The sequence below is a fragment of the Arachis hypogaea genome, chromosome 11, assembly GCF_003086295.3.
Source record: "Arachis hypogaea cultivar Tifrunner chromosome 11, arahy.Tifrunner.gnm2.J5K5, whole genome shotgun sequence".
NCBI lineage: Eukaryota > Viridiplantae > Streptophyta > Magnoliopsida > Fabales > Fabaceae > Arachis > Arachis hypogaea.
In genome coordinates, this window is record NC_092046.1 from 81719528 (window position 1) to 81737343 (window position 17816).

General features: G+C 38.7%; 1 non-coding gene across 1 annotated transcript; it reads left to right on the forward strand.

Annotated features, from left to right (window-relative positions):
* The first annotated feature begins 2354 nt into the window (after nucleotides 1–2354).
* LOC112725104 (small nucleolar RNA R71) lies at nucleotides 2355–2462 on the forward strand. The gene has a single exon (XR_003164232.1). It is a non-coding gene; the product is annotated as a small nucleolar RNA R71 (small nucleolar RNA).
* Nucleotides 2463–17816: the final 15354 nt, after the last annotated feature.

Sequence of the window (17816 nt, forward strand, 5' to 3'; positions counted from 1 at the left end):
GTGAGTGGTGAAGTGGTGATAGGGAAGAGAGATTGAAGTGATTGGTGAAGAGTTTTGGGGAAGAGTGTTTATTGGGAAGAGAGGATGAACATTGAGAAGAGGGAAGAGAGTGAGTGGTGGTAGGTGGGGATCCTATGGGGTCCACAGATGCTGAGTTGATCCTGTGGGGTCCACAGATCCTGAGGTGTCAAGGATTTGCATCCCTGCACCAATTAGGCATGTAAAATGCCTTTGCATGCAATTCTGGCGTTTAAACGCCGAATTGATGCTTGTTCTGGGCATTCAGCGCCCAGATGCTTGTTTCTGGCGTTCAGCGCCAGCTCTTCCTCAGTGTGCATTTCTGGCGTCTGAACACCAGGATGCTGCTTGTTTCTGGCGTTCAACGCCAGATCCATGCTCTGTTCTGGCGTTGAACGCCAGCCAGATGCTCCTTACTGGCGTTTAAATGCCAGTAAGATCCTCCTCCAGGGTGTGATTTTTCTTCTGCTGTTTTTGATTCTGTTTTCAATTTTTATATTTATTTTGTGACTCCACATGATCATGAACCTAATAAAACATGAAATAACAATAAAAATAAATTAAAATTAGATAAATAAAAATTGGGTTGCCTCCCAACAAGCGCTTCTTTAATGTCAATAGCTTGACAGTGGGCTCTCATGGAGCCTCACAGATGTTCAGAGCATTGTTGAGACTTCCCAACACCAAATTTAGAGTTTGGATATGGGAGTTCAACACCAAACTTAGAGTTTGGTTGTGGCCTCCCAACACCAAACTTAGAGTTTGACTGTGGGGGCTCTGGTTGACTCTGTTTTGAGAGAAGCTTACTGTGCCTCTTTTCCATGTTTACAGAAGGATGTCCTTGAGTTTTAAACTCAAGGGATTCCTCATTCAATTGAAGGATTAGTTCACCTCTGTTAACATCAATCACAGCTCTTGCTGTGGCTAGGAAGGGTCTTCCAAGGATGATGGATTCATCCTCATCCTTCCCAGTATCTAGGATTATGAAATCAGCAGGGATGTAAAGGCCTTCAACCTTTACTAATATGTCCTCTACTTGTCTATAAGCCTATTTTCTAGAATTGTCTGCCATCTCTAATGAGATTTTAGCAGCTTGTACCTCAAAGATTTCCAGTTTCTCCATTACAGAGAGTGGCATGAGGTTTATTCCTGACCCCAGGTCACATAGAGCCTTCTCAAAGGTCATGGTGCCTATGGTACAAGGTATCAGGAACTTTCCAGGATCCTGTTTCTTCTGAGGCAATCTCAGTTGATCCAATGCATTTAGTTCATTGGTGAACAGGGGAGGTTCATCTCCCCAAGTTTCATTACCAAATAAATTGGCATTTAGCTTCATGATTGCACCAAGGAACTTGGCAACTTGCTCTTCAGTAATATCCTCATTCTCTTCAGAAGAAGAATACTCATCAGAGCTCATGAAAGGGCGTAAGGAGGTTTAATGGAATCTCTATGGTCTCTAGATGAGCCTCAGAGTCCTTTGGTTCCTCAGAGGGAAACTCCTTGTTGATCACTGGACGTCCCAGGAGGTCTTCCTCACTGGGATTCATGTCCTTCTCCCCTCTTGTGGGTTCAGCCATTATGGTGATATCAATGGCCTTGCACTCTCCTTTTGGATTCTCTTCTGTATTGCTTGGGAGAGTACTAGGAGGGGTTTCAGTGATTCTTTTCCTCAGTTGGCCCACTTGTGCTTACAAATTTCTAATGGAAGACCTTGTTTCATTCATGAAACTCACAGTGGCCTTAGATAGATCAGAGACTAAATTTGCTAAATTAGAGGTATTTTGTTCAGAGTTCTCTGTCTGTTGCTGACTGGATGATGGAAAAGGCTTGCTATTGCTAAACCTGTTTCTTCCACCATTATTAAAGCCTTGTTGAGGCTTTTGATCCTTCCATGAGAGATTTGGGTGATTTCTCCATAAGGGATTATAGGTGTTTCCATAGGGTTCACCTATGTAATTCACCTCTGCTATTGCAGGGTTCTCAGGATCATAAGCTTCTTCTTCAAAAGATGCCTCTTAAGTACTGTTGGATGCAGCTTGCATTCCATTCAGACTCTGAGAAATCATATTGACTTGCTGAGTCAATATTTTATTCTGAGCTAATATGGCATTCAGAGTATCAATTTCAAAAACCTCCTTCTTCTGAGGCGTCCCATTACTCACAGGATTCCTCTCAGAAGTGTACATGAACTGGTTATTAGCAACCATGTTAATGAGTTCTTGAACTTCTGCAGGCATTTTCTTTAGGTGAATGGATCCACCTGCAGAAGTATCTAATGACATTTTAGCTAATTCAGATAGACCATCATAGAATATATCCAGGATGGTCCATTCTGAAAGCATGTCAGAAGGACACTTTTTGGTCAGTTCCTTGTATCTCTCCCAAGCTTCATAGAGAGATTCACCTTCTTTCTATCTGAAGGTTTGAACGTCCACTCTAAGCTTACTCAGCTTTTGAGGAGGAAAGAACTTGGCTAAGAAAACCTTGACCAGCTTATCCCAAGAGTTCAGGCTATCCTTAGGTTGAGAATCCAACCATATTCTAGCTTTGTCTCTCACAGCAAAAGGGAAAAGCATGATCCTGTAGACTTCAAGATCTACTCCATTAGTCTTAACAGTATCATAGATCTGCAAGAATTCAGTTAAGAACTGAAAAGGATCTTTAGATGGAAGTCCATGGAACTTGCAGTTCTACTGCATCAGAGAAACTAATTTAGGTTTCAGCTCAAAATTGTTTGCTCCAATGGTAGGGATGGAGATGCTTCTTCCATGTAAATTGGAATTAGGTGCAGTAAAGTCACCAAGCATCCTCCTTGCATTATTATTTTCGGCTGCCATCTCCTCTTCCTGTTCGAAAATTTCTGTAAGGTTATATCTGGATTGTTGTATTTTAGCTTCTCTTAGTTTTCTCTTCAGAGTCCTTTCAGGTTCAGGGTCTGCTTCAACAAGAATATTCTTGTCCTTGCTCCTGCTCATATGAAAAAGAGGGAACAGAAAAATAATAATAATAGGGATCCTTTTTACCCAGGTATAGAGGTTTCCCTGTGTGAGTAGAAGAAGAAAAGAATGTAATGTAAAGAATGGAAGAAGAGAAAATTCGAACACAGATAGAAGAGGCGGTTCGAATTTGTGTGAGATGAAGTATTAGTAGATGAATAAATAAATAGAAGGAGATGAGAGAGAAAGAGGATTTTTGAAAATAAAATTTTGAAAAGGGGTTAGTGATTTTCGAAAATTAGGAATGAAATCAAGTTAAAATTAAAAATTGAAACAATTAGTTAATTAAAAAGAATTTTTGAAAAAGAGGGAGATATTTTCGAAAATTAGAGAGAGAGAGTTAGTTAGGTGGTTTTGAAAAAGATAAGAAACAAACAAAAAGTCAATTAGTTAGTTGAAAAAGATTTGAAAATCAATTTTTGAAAAGATAAGAAGATAAGAAGTTAGAAAAGATATTTTTTTTAAAATCAAATTTTGAAAAAAATAAAATTTTTGAAAGAAGATATGATAGAAAGATATGATTAAAAAGATATGATTTTGAAAAAGATAAGATAAGAAAAGATATTTTTGAAAAGACATGATTGAACTTAGTTTTGAAAAAGATTTGATTTTTAAAATCACAATTTATGACTTGATTCACAAGTAATCACAAGATATGATTCTAGAATTTAAAGTTTGAATCTTTCTTAACAAGTAAGTAACAAACTCGAAATTTTTGAATCAAAACATTAATTGATGATGTGATTTTCGAAAATTATGATATAAAATTAAGAAAAAGATTTTTGAAAAATAATTTTAAAATTTTCGAAAATAAATAAGAAAAATGAAAAAGATTTTGATTTTTTTTTTGAAAAAGATTTTGAAAAAGATAAGATTTTTAAATTGAAAATTTGATTTGACTCATAAGAAACAATTGAATTTTAAAAAATTTTTGAAAAAGTCAATCCAAATTTTTGAAATTTATGAGAGAAAAAAGGAAAGATATTTTTTTTATTTTTGAATTTTTAATGATGAAAGAGAAAAACATGAAAAAGACTCAATGCATGAAAATTTTGGATCAAAACAATGAATGCATGCAAGAATGCTATGAATGTCAAGATGAACACCAAGAACACTTTGAAGATCATGATGAACATCAAGAACATATTTTTGAAAAATTTTTAATGCAAAGAAAACATGCAAGACACCAAACTTAGAAATCTTTCATGTTCAGACACTATGAATGCAAGAATGCACATGAAAAACAAGAAAAGGCACAAAACAAGAAAACATCAAGATCATACAAGAAGATTTACCAAGAACAACTTGAAGATCATGAAGAACACCATGAATGCATGATTTTTTTCGAAAAATGCAAGATGAACATGCAATTGACACCAAACTTACAATTTGACTCAAGACTCAAACAAGAAACATGAAATATTTTTTATTTTTATGATTTTATGATTTTTTTTTGGATTTTTTTTCGAAAATTAATGTGAAAAAGAAAAATAAGGATTACAAAATCTTTAAGAAGAATTCCAGGAATCTTTCAATATTAGCCCAAAGCTCCAATCAAAGGGTTAGACATGGCTTAATAGCCAGCCAAGCTTCAGCAGTACAAGCAATTCCCTAACATGTGGAGACCTCAGTCCAAAAGAATTTATACATGGCTCTACAACCAGCCAGGCTTCAACATGCTTCATGAAACTCTAGAATTCATTCTTAAAAATCCTGAAGAAAAATATATTTTTGAAAAGATTTAAATTTTTTTTTCGAAAATAAAGGAAAAATTTTTTGAAAGATTTTTGAAAACTTTTTGAAAACAAAATAAGAAGAAAATTACCCAATCTGAGTAACACGATGAACCGTCAGTTGTCCAAACTCGAACAATCCCTGGCAACGGCGCCAAAAATTTTGTATGCGAAATTATTACTCTGAGGTTGTAAAATTTGTTGTTCATTCTCTCCCTGGCAATGGCGCCAATAACTGGTGCACCATACCATGGTCCAAACATAACTTCACAACTTCGCACAACTAACCAGCAAGTGCACTGGGTCATCCAAGTAATAAACCTTACGTGAGTAAGGGTCGATCCCACGGAGATTTGCGACTTGAAGCAAGCTATGGTCACCTTGTAAATCTTAGTCATGCGGATATCAAATGGTTATGGAGTTTTCGAATAATAATAATAAATAAACAAAAAATAAAGATAGAAATACTTATGTAATTCATTGGTGAGAATTTCAGATAAGTGTGTAGAGATGCTTTCGTTCCTCTGAACCTCTGCTTTCCTGCTGTCTTCATCCAATCCTTCCTACTCCTTTCCATGGCAAGCTTTATGTAAGGGCATCACCGTTGTCAATGGCTACATCCCATCCTCTCGGTGAAAATGGTCCAAATGCTCTGTCACGGCATGGCTAACCATCTGGAGGTTCTCGATCATACTGGAATAGGATTTACTATCCTTTTGCGTCTGTCACTACGCCCAGCACTCGCGAGTTTGAAGTTCGTCCCAGCCATCCCTTCCCAGATGCTACTCGGAATACCACAGACAAGGTTTAGACTTTCCGGATCTCAGGAATGGCCATCCATGGGTTCTAACTTATACCACGAGGATTCTAATAACTCGAACTCGGTCCTCTGTATTAGATATCCAAGAGATGTTCATTCTAGCTTGTTTGCATGTAGAACGGAAGTGTTTGTCAGGAACGCGTTCATAAGTGAGAATGATGATGAACGTCACATAATCATCACATTCATCATGTTCTTGGGTGTGAATGGATATCGTAGAAGCGGAATAAGTTGAATTGAATAGAAAACAGTAGTACTTTGCATTAAATCATGAGGAATAGCAGAGCTCCACACCTTAATCTATGGAGTGCAGAAACTCTACAATTGAAAATACATAAGTGATAATGGAGTTCATTGGTCTCGGCCCCAGAGGGGAACCGGAGTAACCAAGACTATGAATACAATGATAAAAAGTTCTATATATACTAGACTAGCTACTAGGGTTTACAGAAGTAAGTAATTGGGCTGAGCTTGAATGTTACACGTGCAGAGGCTTCTTCTGGAGTTGAACGCCAAGTTGTAACGTGTTTTTGGCGTTCAACTCTGGTTCGTGACGTGTTTCTAGCGTTTAACTCCAGACTACAGTGTAGAACTGGCGTTCAACGCCCTTTTGCATCGTCTAAACTCGGTCAAAGTATGGACTATTATATATTGCTGGAAAGCCCAGGATGTCTACTTTCCAATGCAATTGGAATCGCGCCATTTTGAATTTTGTAGCGCCAGAAAATCCACTTTGAGTGCAGGGAGGTCAAAATCCAACAGCATCAGCAGTCCTTCTTCAACCTCTGAATATGATTTTTGCTCAAGTCCCTCAATTTCAGCCAGAAAATACCTGAAATCACAGAAAAACACACAAACTCATAGTAAAGTCTAGAAATGTAAATTTAACATAAAAACTAATAAAAACATCCCTAAAAGTAACTAGATCCTACTAAAAACCTACTAAAAACAATGCCAAAAAGCGTATAAATTATCCGCTCATCAATCATATAGTTGCATTCGCATATATAGGCTGCATTGGATTGCATGGGTTTTACATGTTCTTACTCATTCATTTTATCTCCTTCAACTAAGCATGAGGACATGCTAATGTTTAAGTGTGGGGAGGTTGATAAACCACTATTTTATGGTTTATATTGTGTTTAATTATGTGGTTTTATCATGATCTTTACCCACTTATTCATTAAATAAGCATGCATTTATAATTCCTTCCTAAAGTTATTGCATGATTGAAAACTTGCTTCCTAGAGACTTTTAATTATGTATTTTATTTCTCCTTTATTCCATTCGATGTCGTGATCTGTGTGTTAAGTGTTTCAGGCTTTATAGGGCATGAATGAGTCAGAGATTAGAAAGGAAGCTTACAAAAATGGAAGGAACATAAGAAATTGAGGAGATGACCAGGGAGAAGCGACGCGGCCGCATGGATGACGCGACTGCACGGAAGAGTGGAAATCGCAATGACGCGGCCGCATGGATGACGTGGCCGCGCGAATTGGAAACTGCACAAGTGACACGGAGGCGTGGATGACGCGCTTGCGTGGCAAAGCAAAACGCCGAATGATGCGTCCGCCTGAATGACGCGTCCGCGTGACATGCGCGATCTGCATAATCTACAGAATTGCTGGGGGCGATTTCGGGCCTTATTTCGACCCAGTTTTTGGCCCAAAAAAGCAGACTAGAGCCAGAGAACATGCAGAAACCAAAAACAGCATTCATTCTGCATAGTTTTTAGTTTTTAGATCTAGTTTTCCTCTCCTCTAGGTTTTCTCTTACACATTCATAGTTTTTAGGATTTGTTATTTTTCATTGTTTTTGCAATGGGATATTGAGAAGAGTTATTTCCTCATCAAGACTTCGACATTCTAGTTCGTTCTCTTTAGTTGTCTCTTACTCTTCCATGTTCCTTAATTTACTTAATTTTACTATTAGATTATTTTAGCATTTATTAATACAAGAATTACTTTTATTTTTAATTAATCTTTTGATCATTATTTATCATGTCTTTCTTTAATTCCCTTTCTTATGTTATGAATTTTACAATTACAATGAGCGAGTAGTTCCCTAACTTGATGGGGAGTTGATTGAAAGGAACCCTTGAGTTGGGATGCTCAAGAGAAAGATTGTGATTGGGTTTATCGTTGGATTGCTCTCTAGTCACTAACACCAATCCTCCCAAGAGCGGATTGGAACTTGTGGATAGAAACAGCATTCCAACTTGTTTAACTTTCCCTTACTTAGTAAGGGGAAACTAAACTTAATAACCCTCAATTGTCAATTAATCTTGAGAGTACTCCAACAAGAATAGGGCTTCCAGCTAATCAACTCCCAGTCAAGGCTTTTATTTAAATTTATATAAATTCTCTAATTTAATTTTCTGCCATTCAACTCAAACTTTTTTGAAAACATTTGATTAATAAAATAGCACACTTTTCTGCAACTCGTTGGGAGACGACTTGGGATTCATACTCCCAGTATTTTAATTTTAATTTCTGCGACACCTTTCTAAATTGATAAGCGGATTTCTGGTTGGTTGAGAACTATACTTGCAACGCATATTTTATAATCATTCTTAACTCGCCAATTTCCTCCCGCATCAACTATCTTCTGCAATATACTTTTTATCTCTCTGTTAGACACCTCAGCTTGCCCATTAGTCTAGGGGTGGTAGGCTGTTGCCACTTTATGAACTATCCCATGCTTATTCAGTAATCCTGTTAGTTTTCTGTTACAGAAATGGGTGCCTTGATCACTCATGATTGCTCGTGGTGATCCAAAGCGACAAATAATGTGGTTTCTAACAAAGGAAACAACAGTGTTAGTATCATCAGTGCGGGTAGGAATAGCTTCCACCCATTTAGAAACGTAATCTACAACTAACAATATATAAAAATGACCATTAGAATTTGGAAATGGACCCATGAAGTCAATGCCCCAAACATCAAAAATTTCACAGAAAAGCATAGTCTGTTGAGGCATCTCATCCCTCTTGGATATATTACCAAACCTTTGGCATGGGGAACAAGATTTACAAACTTCAGCAGCGTCTTTAAAAAGAGTAGGCCACCAGAATCCACAGTCTAAGATTTTTCTAGCTGTTCTTTGAGGGCCAAAATGTCCTCCACTCTCAGATGAGTGGCAGGCCCCTAAAATGGACTGGAATTCTGATTGAGGCACACACCGTCTAATTACCTGGTCAGCGCCACATCTCCATAAATATGGGTCATCCCATATATAATATTTGGACTCGCTTTTCAGCTTGTCTCTTTGATGCTTAGTAAAGTTTGGAGGAAAGGTGTGGCTAACTAGATAATTAGCGACAGGCGCATACTAAAGGACTACTTTAGATACTGCTTGTAAGTTATTAAATGGGAAATTATCATTTATAGGAGTGGCGGTATCTTTAATGTGCTCAAGGCGACTGAAGTGGTCTGCCATTAGATTCTGGTTACCACTCCTATCCTTAATTTCTAAATCAAATTCTTGTAGTAGCAGTATCCAACGTATAAGCCTTGGTTTGGACTCTTTTTTAGCTAATAAATACTTTAGAGCTGCGTGGTCTAAGTACACTACTACTTTAGTACCAAGTAAATAGGCTCGGAATTTATCCATAGCAAAAACAATAGCAAGAAGCTCTTTCTCAGTAGTAGTGTAATTAGACTGAGCTGTGTCTAAAGTCTTAGACGCATAAGCAATTACAAAAAGATCCTTACCTTCACGCTGAGCCAGTGCTGCTCCTACTGCATGATTGGAAGTATCGCACATGATTTCAAATGGCTGGCTCCAGTCTGGTCCTCTAACAATTGGAGCTTGAGTCAGGGCGGTCTTCAGCTTATCAAATACTTGTTTGCAATCCTCACTGAACTCGAACTCAATATCTTTCTGCAGTAGTCTGGATAAGGGTAGTGCTACCTTACTGAAGTCCTTAATGAATCTCCGGTAAAAACCTGCATGGCCAAGGAACGAACGGACTTCCCTCACAGAGGAGGGGTAAGGTAAACTAGAAATAACATCCACCTTTGCTGGGTCTACAGAAATACCAGTATTAGACACAACATGTCCTAGTACAATCCCTTGTTTTACCATAAAGTGACATTTTTCAAAATTCAATACAAGGTTTGTATTGACACATCTATCTAATACTCTAGATAAACTATCCAAGCAAAGGCTAAAAGAATCACCATAAATGCTAAAATCATCCATAAAAACCTCCATACAGTCCTCAATGAGGTCAGAGAAAAGGCTCATCATGCACCTTTGGAAAGTAGCTGGTGCATTGCACAAGCCAAAGGGCATTCTTTTATAAGTATAAGTGCCAAAAGGACAAGTAAAAGTAGTCTTTTTCTGATCTTTAGGAGCTATATGGATTTGAAGATATCCTGTGTAACCATATAGAAAGCAATATCAATGAATGGCAAGGGGTAATGATCCTTGCGAGTGGCTTGGTTGATACGCCTATAGTCAATGCAAACTCTCCATGAATTCTACACTCTAGTTGCAGAAGCTCTCCATGCTCATTTCTTACTGTTGTGATTCCAGACTTCTTGGGCACCACTTTGATGCCAAGGGGTCTTAACCTAGTTTTACTAGTCATTTTCCTTTGTTTTCAATAGGCTTTATACACTTTCTTGAGTTACAAGTAAGCCATTTGGGTGAAAATTCATGTGTATTGAGATTCAATCAACCGTGAGTAATTTGATGCATTTTCATGAGATTTTGTGCCATAATTGCTTATATGTCAAGAATGATAATAAGTCTCATGATTTTAGCAAAGCTTTGATGCATTTGTTGATTAATGACAGGTGACCAAAAGGCTTGGAGGAAAGTTGAAGAAAGGGGATGGCAGAAGACCGCAAAACCACCCTGGGAAGAGTTCAAAATGATACCCTGGAGAAGCCCAAGTTTGTGCCCAAGCTTGCGCCCAAGTTTGCCGCAAACTTGGAGGCAAACGTTGGTGCAACAACTAACCTTGGAGAAGCCCAAGTTTGCGACCAAGTTTGCCTCAAACTTGGAGGCAAACGTTGGTGAAATATATGCACCCAGGGGAAGCCAAGTTTGCATCCAAGTTTGCCTCAAACTTGGAGGTAAACATTGGCATAAAACATGTACACCCAGGGGAGGCCAAGTTTGCGTCCAAGTTTGCCTCAAACTTGGAGGCAAACGTTGGCATATAACACGTCCCAGGAGAGGCCAAGTTTGCGACCAAGTTTGCCTCAAACTTGGAGGCAAACGTTGGCATAGTATATGCATCAGAGGAGGCCAAGTTTGCGACCAAGTTTGCCTTAAACTTGGAGGCAAACGTTGGCATAAGCATACATCCCAGGGGTGGCCACGTTTGCGACCAAGTTTGCGTCAAACTTGGAGGCAAACGTTGGCACTAAATGTGATCCTGGAAGGGGAACGTTTGAGTTCAAGTTTGACCCCAAACTTGAACTCAAACGTGAATGACAGATGAAAAACCTTTCTGCATAATTTCAAAAACCAACGTTTGAGTTGAAGTTTGCCTCAAACTTTAACTCAAACTTAAAGGCTCAGAGTCCAAATTGCAAAAGGGTTTTTCTCACAAGTCCAAATTACATTTTCTGTTTGAGATCTACTGCAATTAAATTCATCTTTTACTTCCCTGCTTGTTGCAATTTACTTTTCCTTGTTTAATTTCTGCAAATCCAATTTCCAATTCCTTTTATAATTCAAGAAATTTACATTTCTTGCACTTTAAGATTCAGTCATTTACATTTCTTGCAATTTAAGTTTCTGCAATTTATATTTCTCGTACTTTAAGATTCAGCCTCTTTAATTTCTCTGCACTTTAAATTCTTGTCAATTATCCCTCTCTCCTTAAATTTCATGCAATTTAGCTTCTGTTGGATACAAATCACTCAACTCAACTCTTGTTCGCTTGACTAAATCAACCACTAAACTAAAATTGCTCAATCCTTCAATCCATATGGGATCGACCTCACTCACGTGAGTTATTATTACTTGATGCGACCCGGTACACTTGCCAGTGAGTTTTGTGTTCGATTGTTTTCCACACATCACACTTGTACTGGACTGACCCATTCGCTATCTGAGATGGGGTAAATAATATCTGCGTCAAGTAGCCTGGTCACTACTTTCTTGACAACTTCTAGGATGGTGGGATTCAGTCTTCTCTGAGGTTGACAGACAGGCTTTTCTCCCTCTTCTAGGAATATTCTGTGCTCACAAACTTGAGGGTTGATGCCTACTATATCCGCCAGGCTCCATCCGATTGCTTTCTTGTGTTTTCTCAGCACAATGAGTAGCTGTTCTTCTTGTTGGGAAGTGAGTTCCCTTGCAATAATAACTGGAAACTTCTGCTTGTCCTCAAGGTAAGCATACTTGAGGTGTGGAAGGAGGGGCTTTAATTCTAATTTCTGCTCATGGCTAGGCTCTGGGTCATTCGGAGCTAGTGATAATGGCAAAGTGCCCTCATTGTCCTCTGAAAATGTCTCCACACTTGGACCTCGTCCTATGTACTTCTCTTCTAACTCCTCCTGGTGGACTTCAGCCAAGGTTTCATCTATGATGTCACACTGGGAGATAGAAAGGTCATCTGGAGGGTGCTCTATAGCTCCATTTAAACTGAATTTCACTATTCTGCCATCTATTTCAAAAGAATAAGTTCCGAAAAATGCGTCCAGCTTGAAATTTGAAGTCTTTAGGAATGGTCTTCCAAGCAAGATTGATGATGGCCTTCCTGAGTCATTAGGGGGCATTTCCAGGATATAGAAGTCAATGGGAAATGTGAGCCCTTTAGTGCTCATTAATACATCTTCAGCAATTCCAACCACTGTAATAATGCTTTTATCTGCTAACACAAAACGAGCTGTTGACCTTTTTAAGGGAGGGAGCCTCAAAGTATCATATATAGACAAAGGCATTATACTTACACATGCTCCTAAATCACACATGCAGTCGGAAAATATCACACCACCAATAGTACAATTAACCATACATGGACCTGGATTACTACACTTTTCAGGTATACCTCCCATTAAAGTAGATATAGAACTACCTAAAGGAATAGTTTCTAATTCATTAATTTTGTCTTTATGTATACATAAATCTTTTAGAAACTTTGCGTATTTAGGTACTTGTTGAATAACATCAAAAAGGGGAACAATTACCTCAACCTTTTTGAATATTTCTACCATTTTGGGATCAAGTTCAATCTACTTTCTGGGCTTCCTTGCAATTTATGGAAATGGAATAGGGAGGGCGTTTCTTGCAGGGTCTGCCTCCTTTGGTGCTTCCTTCTGTGGTTGAGCTTCTTCTTCTTCAACCATGTCTTGTATGTCCTCTTCCTCTTCAGCATCCTCTACTTCCACCACCTCTTCAACTGAGGCGTGTTCTGATGGGATTGGCTCCTCCTGATTCCTCTCTTGCAGTGTGGTGCCAGACCTTAGGGTGATGGCATTGATGCCACCCTTTGGATTGGGTAAGGATTGAGAAGGAATCCCACTGGAGCTTGCATGTTGAGTATTTGAAGTATTGGGTGGTGCCAGCTGAGAGATGAGAGCGTGTATAGCGGATGCTAGGCCATTAACTAAACTCTCCACGTTCCTTTGTCCTTGCGCAATGGATTGAAGTGCCTCGTCACTCGGAGAGGAATTAGATTGAGTGTTCTGCGAAACTTGTTGTTGGTTGTGTTGTGGTCCTTGGGACTGCCTCAGGTGAGGTGCTTGGTAAGGCTGGTTCTGGTTCCGCTGCCTGTTGTTATTATTCCACCTCTGATATCCTTGATTGTCTCTGCCTCCTCTGTTATTGTTGTCCCTCCAATTCTAGTTAGAATTATCTCTCCAACCTTGGTTAGAACTGTCCTGCCATCCATGGTTGTAACTGCCACCTTGATTGTATCCTTGATTGGGGCGGTCATAAAAGTTATGAGTGGCTGCCACAGTGTTGTCTTCCTGCTGGAGCTGCGAACTTTCGTCAATATAATGGCTATAATCAGCACAAATCCCGCACACTCTCTGTGGGACTAACTGTTGGCTTTGCTGCGCTTGTTGTTGACTCAACTGCATCTGCTTCAGTAAGTTGGTCATTTTACATATACTCTGAGTTAGAGCAGTAGTCTCCTTGCTAGAAGATACCTCTGCAACAGCTTTTGACTGGCCTTGTTTCTGTCGGTGATTCCTAGTAGATTCAGCTAAGTCGTTGATCAATTGCCATCCCTCATTAGTGGTCTTGTACTTTTTCATAGACCCATTGCTAGCACTTTCCAATGTAGTCTTATCTTGAGGCCTCATGCCTTGTGTGACGTAGCCGAGCAACATTATCTTGTCAATCATATGGTGGGGGCATGCTTCCATAAGGTTGTTCAAGCGCTCCCAGTATTCGTAAAGAGTCTCGGATTCTTCCTGAACAATCATGGAAATGTCCTTCCTCAGTTTGTCAGTAACTTCAGCTGGAAAGAATTTTTCCAAAAATTCTCTTCTGAGTGTATCCCAGTCAGAAACAGTTGCTGCGGGTTGAGTGTAGTACCACTCTCTCGCCTTTCCCTCAAGAGAGAATGGGAAAGCTTTTAACAAAATAGAAGTTTCATCTGCACCATCACGCCTGACAGTAGAATAGGTTGCTTGGAAACCTCTGAGGTGATTGATAGGCTCTTGAGCAGGTAAGCCATGAAACTTAGGCATCAAGTTGAGCAGTGCAATCTTTATTTCAAAATCTGTAGTCACCGTTGGGTGATGCGCCTGAAACGGTTGCATTGTAAAATCAGGGGCTCCAGCCTCCTGGATAGTAACTCTCCTAGGTGCTGCCATGTCACCTGCACGTAAATCAACCGAATCAGTAGAACAGGAGCTTGTTTCTCCCTTACGTGACGTTTCAGATTTGTCCTCTGGGAGGACTAACCTACGCCGAGCTTACCTTATACGTGAAATGGTTCTTTCAATCTCAGGATCAAATACTGGCAAGCTTGGATCAGGAAGTGAACGCATCATTTAATGAAAGAAACATGCAGCTCATAGTAGCAAAATAAAATAAAATGCAAATAAATAAATTCCAATCAATAACTTAGCACTCTATTGCAACTCCCCGGCAACGGCGCCAAAAATTGACGTGGCGGAAATTGGCGAGTTAAGAAATTATTATAAGAGACGCGTTGCAAGTATAGTTCTCAACCAACCAAAATTCCGCTTATCAATTTAGAAGGGTTGTCACAAAATTCGAATTAAAATACTGGGAGTATGAATCCCAGGTCGTCTCCCAACGAGTTGCAGAAAGGTGTGCTATTTTATTAATCAGATGTTTTCCAAAAGGGTTTGAGTTTGATAGACAGGAAATTAAATCAGAGAATTTATGTAATTTAAATAAAAGCCTTGACCGGGAGTAGATTAGTTGGAAGCCCTATCCTTGATGGAGTTCTCTCAAGATCAATTGATAATTGAAGGTTGTCTGCTCAGTTATCCTTTACCGGATAAAGGAAAGTCAAGCAAGTTGGAAGTCAGTTTCTATTCACAAATTCTAATCCTCTCCCATGGGAAGGACTAGTGTCAGTGATTAGATGGCGACCCAACACTAATCCCAATTATAATTTTACTCTTGAGCATCCAACTCAAGGTCCTCCCTTCAATCAACTCCCAATCAAGTTATGGAACTACTCGCTCATTATGATTGTGAAATTCATGAAATAAGAAAATAAAGAAAGACATGATAAATAATAATCAAAATGATCAATAAAAATAAAAATAGTTCTTGTATTAATAAATTCTAAAAATAATCCAATAGTAACTCTGAATAAAATAAGGATATGAAAGAGTAAGTGACAAGTAAGGAAAAAAACTAGAATGATGAAGTCTTGACGGAGGTAATAACTCTTCTCAATATCCCAATCCAAAAAGCAATAAAATCAAAATCCTAAGAACTATGAATGTGTAGAGAGAAAACCTACAGGAGGAGTAAAATCAGATCTAAAAAACTACAACTATGCAGAATGAATGTTGTTTTCATCTCTGCATGTTCCCTGGCTCTAATCTGCTTTTCTGGGCCAAAAACTGGGTCAAAACATGGCCCAAAATCACCCCCAGCAAATTCTACAGATTCTGCAGATCGCGCACGTCACGCGATCGCGTCATCCAGCGTCTTGCCTTGCCACGCGTGTGCATCGTCCACGCCTTCGCGTCACTTGTGTAGCTTCCAATTAATGCATTCGCGTCAGGCACGCGAGCGCGTCACTGCCATTTCCTCTATTTCGCGCGGTCCGTGAGTCATGCGTCCGCATCACTTCTCGCTGGTCATCTCCTCAATTTCTTGTGTTCCTTCCATTTTTGTAGGCCTCCTTTCCAATCTCCAAGTCATTCATGCCCTATGAAGTCTGAAACACTTAACACACAGATCACGGCATCGAATGGAATAAAGGAGAATTAAAATACATAATTAAAAATCTCTAGGAAGCAAGTTTTCAACCATGAGTAATTTTGGGATGGAATTGTAAATACATGCTAATTTAATGAATAAGTGGGTAAAGATTTGATAAAACCACACAATTAAACACATTATAAACCGTAAAATAATGGTTTATCAGTCGCCATGCGACGTCACAATCCACACGTGCACGTCTGCTGCACTTGCGCATCGTTGATCTCATCCCAAATCCTTACTTTTTCATGATTTCTCTACTTTTCATGCTTTTCTCTCCATTTCTTTGATCCATTCCTAGCATTTTCAATCTAAATTCACTAACAAACATATCAAGGCATCTAGTGGAATCAAAGGTGAATCAAAATTAGCAATTAAGGGCCTAAAAAGCATGTTTTCACACTTAAGCACAATTTAGGAGACAATCATGAAACCATGCTATTTCATTGAATAAATGTGGGAAAAAGGTCATAAAATCCCCTAAATCAAGCACAGGATAAACCCTAAAAATGGGGTTTATCAAGCACGTGTTTCATTAATGCAATCACGTGCAGGGACCTGTGTGGACACACAGATGCGTGCGTCCGCACACTCGGCTGAAAGCTGACCTGTGCGTACGCACACATGAAAATTCTTGCTGTGCGCACGCACACTTCGCTGTGTGTGCTTTTCCTTGTTTTCTTCATGTTTTCTCCCTTGTACATGCTTTCTTCCAACTTTGGCCACCCATTCTTGCCTCCAAGGCCTGAAAATCACTCACAAACCATATCACGGCATCGAATGACATAAAAGTGAAGTTAAAAATCACTAATCTAAGCATTAAAATGCATGTTTTCACATTTAGGATCAAATTAGGGATTAAACACAAAGGTATGCTATTTTAGTGCTTAAGTGTGGGTTCATATGCTAGAATCCATTCAAATCAAGCAAAAATACATCGGAAAATATGGACTCATCAATTCCCCCACACTTAAACAATAGCATGTCCTCATGCTAAACTAACAAGGAGAATGATCAAAGGGTTAATCAACTTATTGAATGCAACTATCTATATGCATGCAAGTATGTAAATACTATCTATACCTATATATCTATCTATAGTATCTATATGAAATTGGTGAAAACAAACAATCAATTTCCCAAGTAAGTATGGACAAATAGGGCCAAGCAAGGAGATAATCCAATGCATCCGAAATCTAAAGAATTGATTCAACTCATCAAAATGTAGCAACTTGCATGAATGTATGATAGGAAGTATGGAAACATAGAATTGAGTAATTGAACCCTCACTGGGTGTATATACACTTTGATCACTCGGTGTTTAGGGTTTCAATCACTCAAATCTCTTCTAATCATACTTTCAAGGAATTGCTTTTCATCTAACAATCAACAATAAGTGATGCATGAATGCAATTATGATGAGGACTTCATATGGTTGTAATAGGGTTAGGGTCAAGGTGGGTTAGATGTGGTCAAGTGGACTAAATTAAATTGAATTGTTGATTAGCTTAAGTATCACACTCAACCTATATTAATCAACTCACTAATATATGCGACCTAACTTCCCATCAATTCTTTTTTCACACATTCATGTATTCTCTTTCATTTAAATTCACATATGCATTCCTTATTCACTTTTCTTTTCTTTGGGGCAACCTTTGTCCCCTTTTTATGATTTTTTTTTAGGCAATGCATATGGTTCAATAGCTCATACATGAATGCATCTATTTTCCAAAATTTTTAATGAATACCTAAAATCAAACAATTTTATTCACTACCAATGTTTCCCAAGATTCCCCCACGCTTAAATGAAACACACTCCTCCAACCTAAGCTAATCAAAGATACAATCCAAGGTAAATTC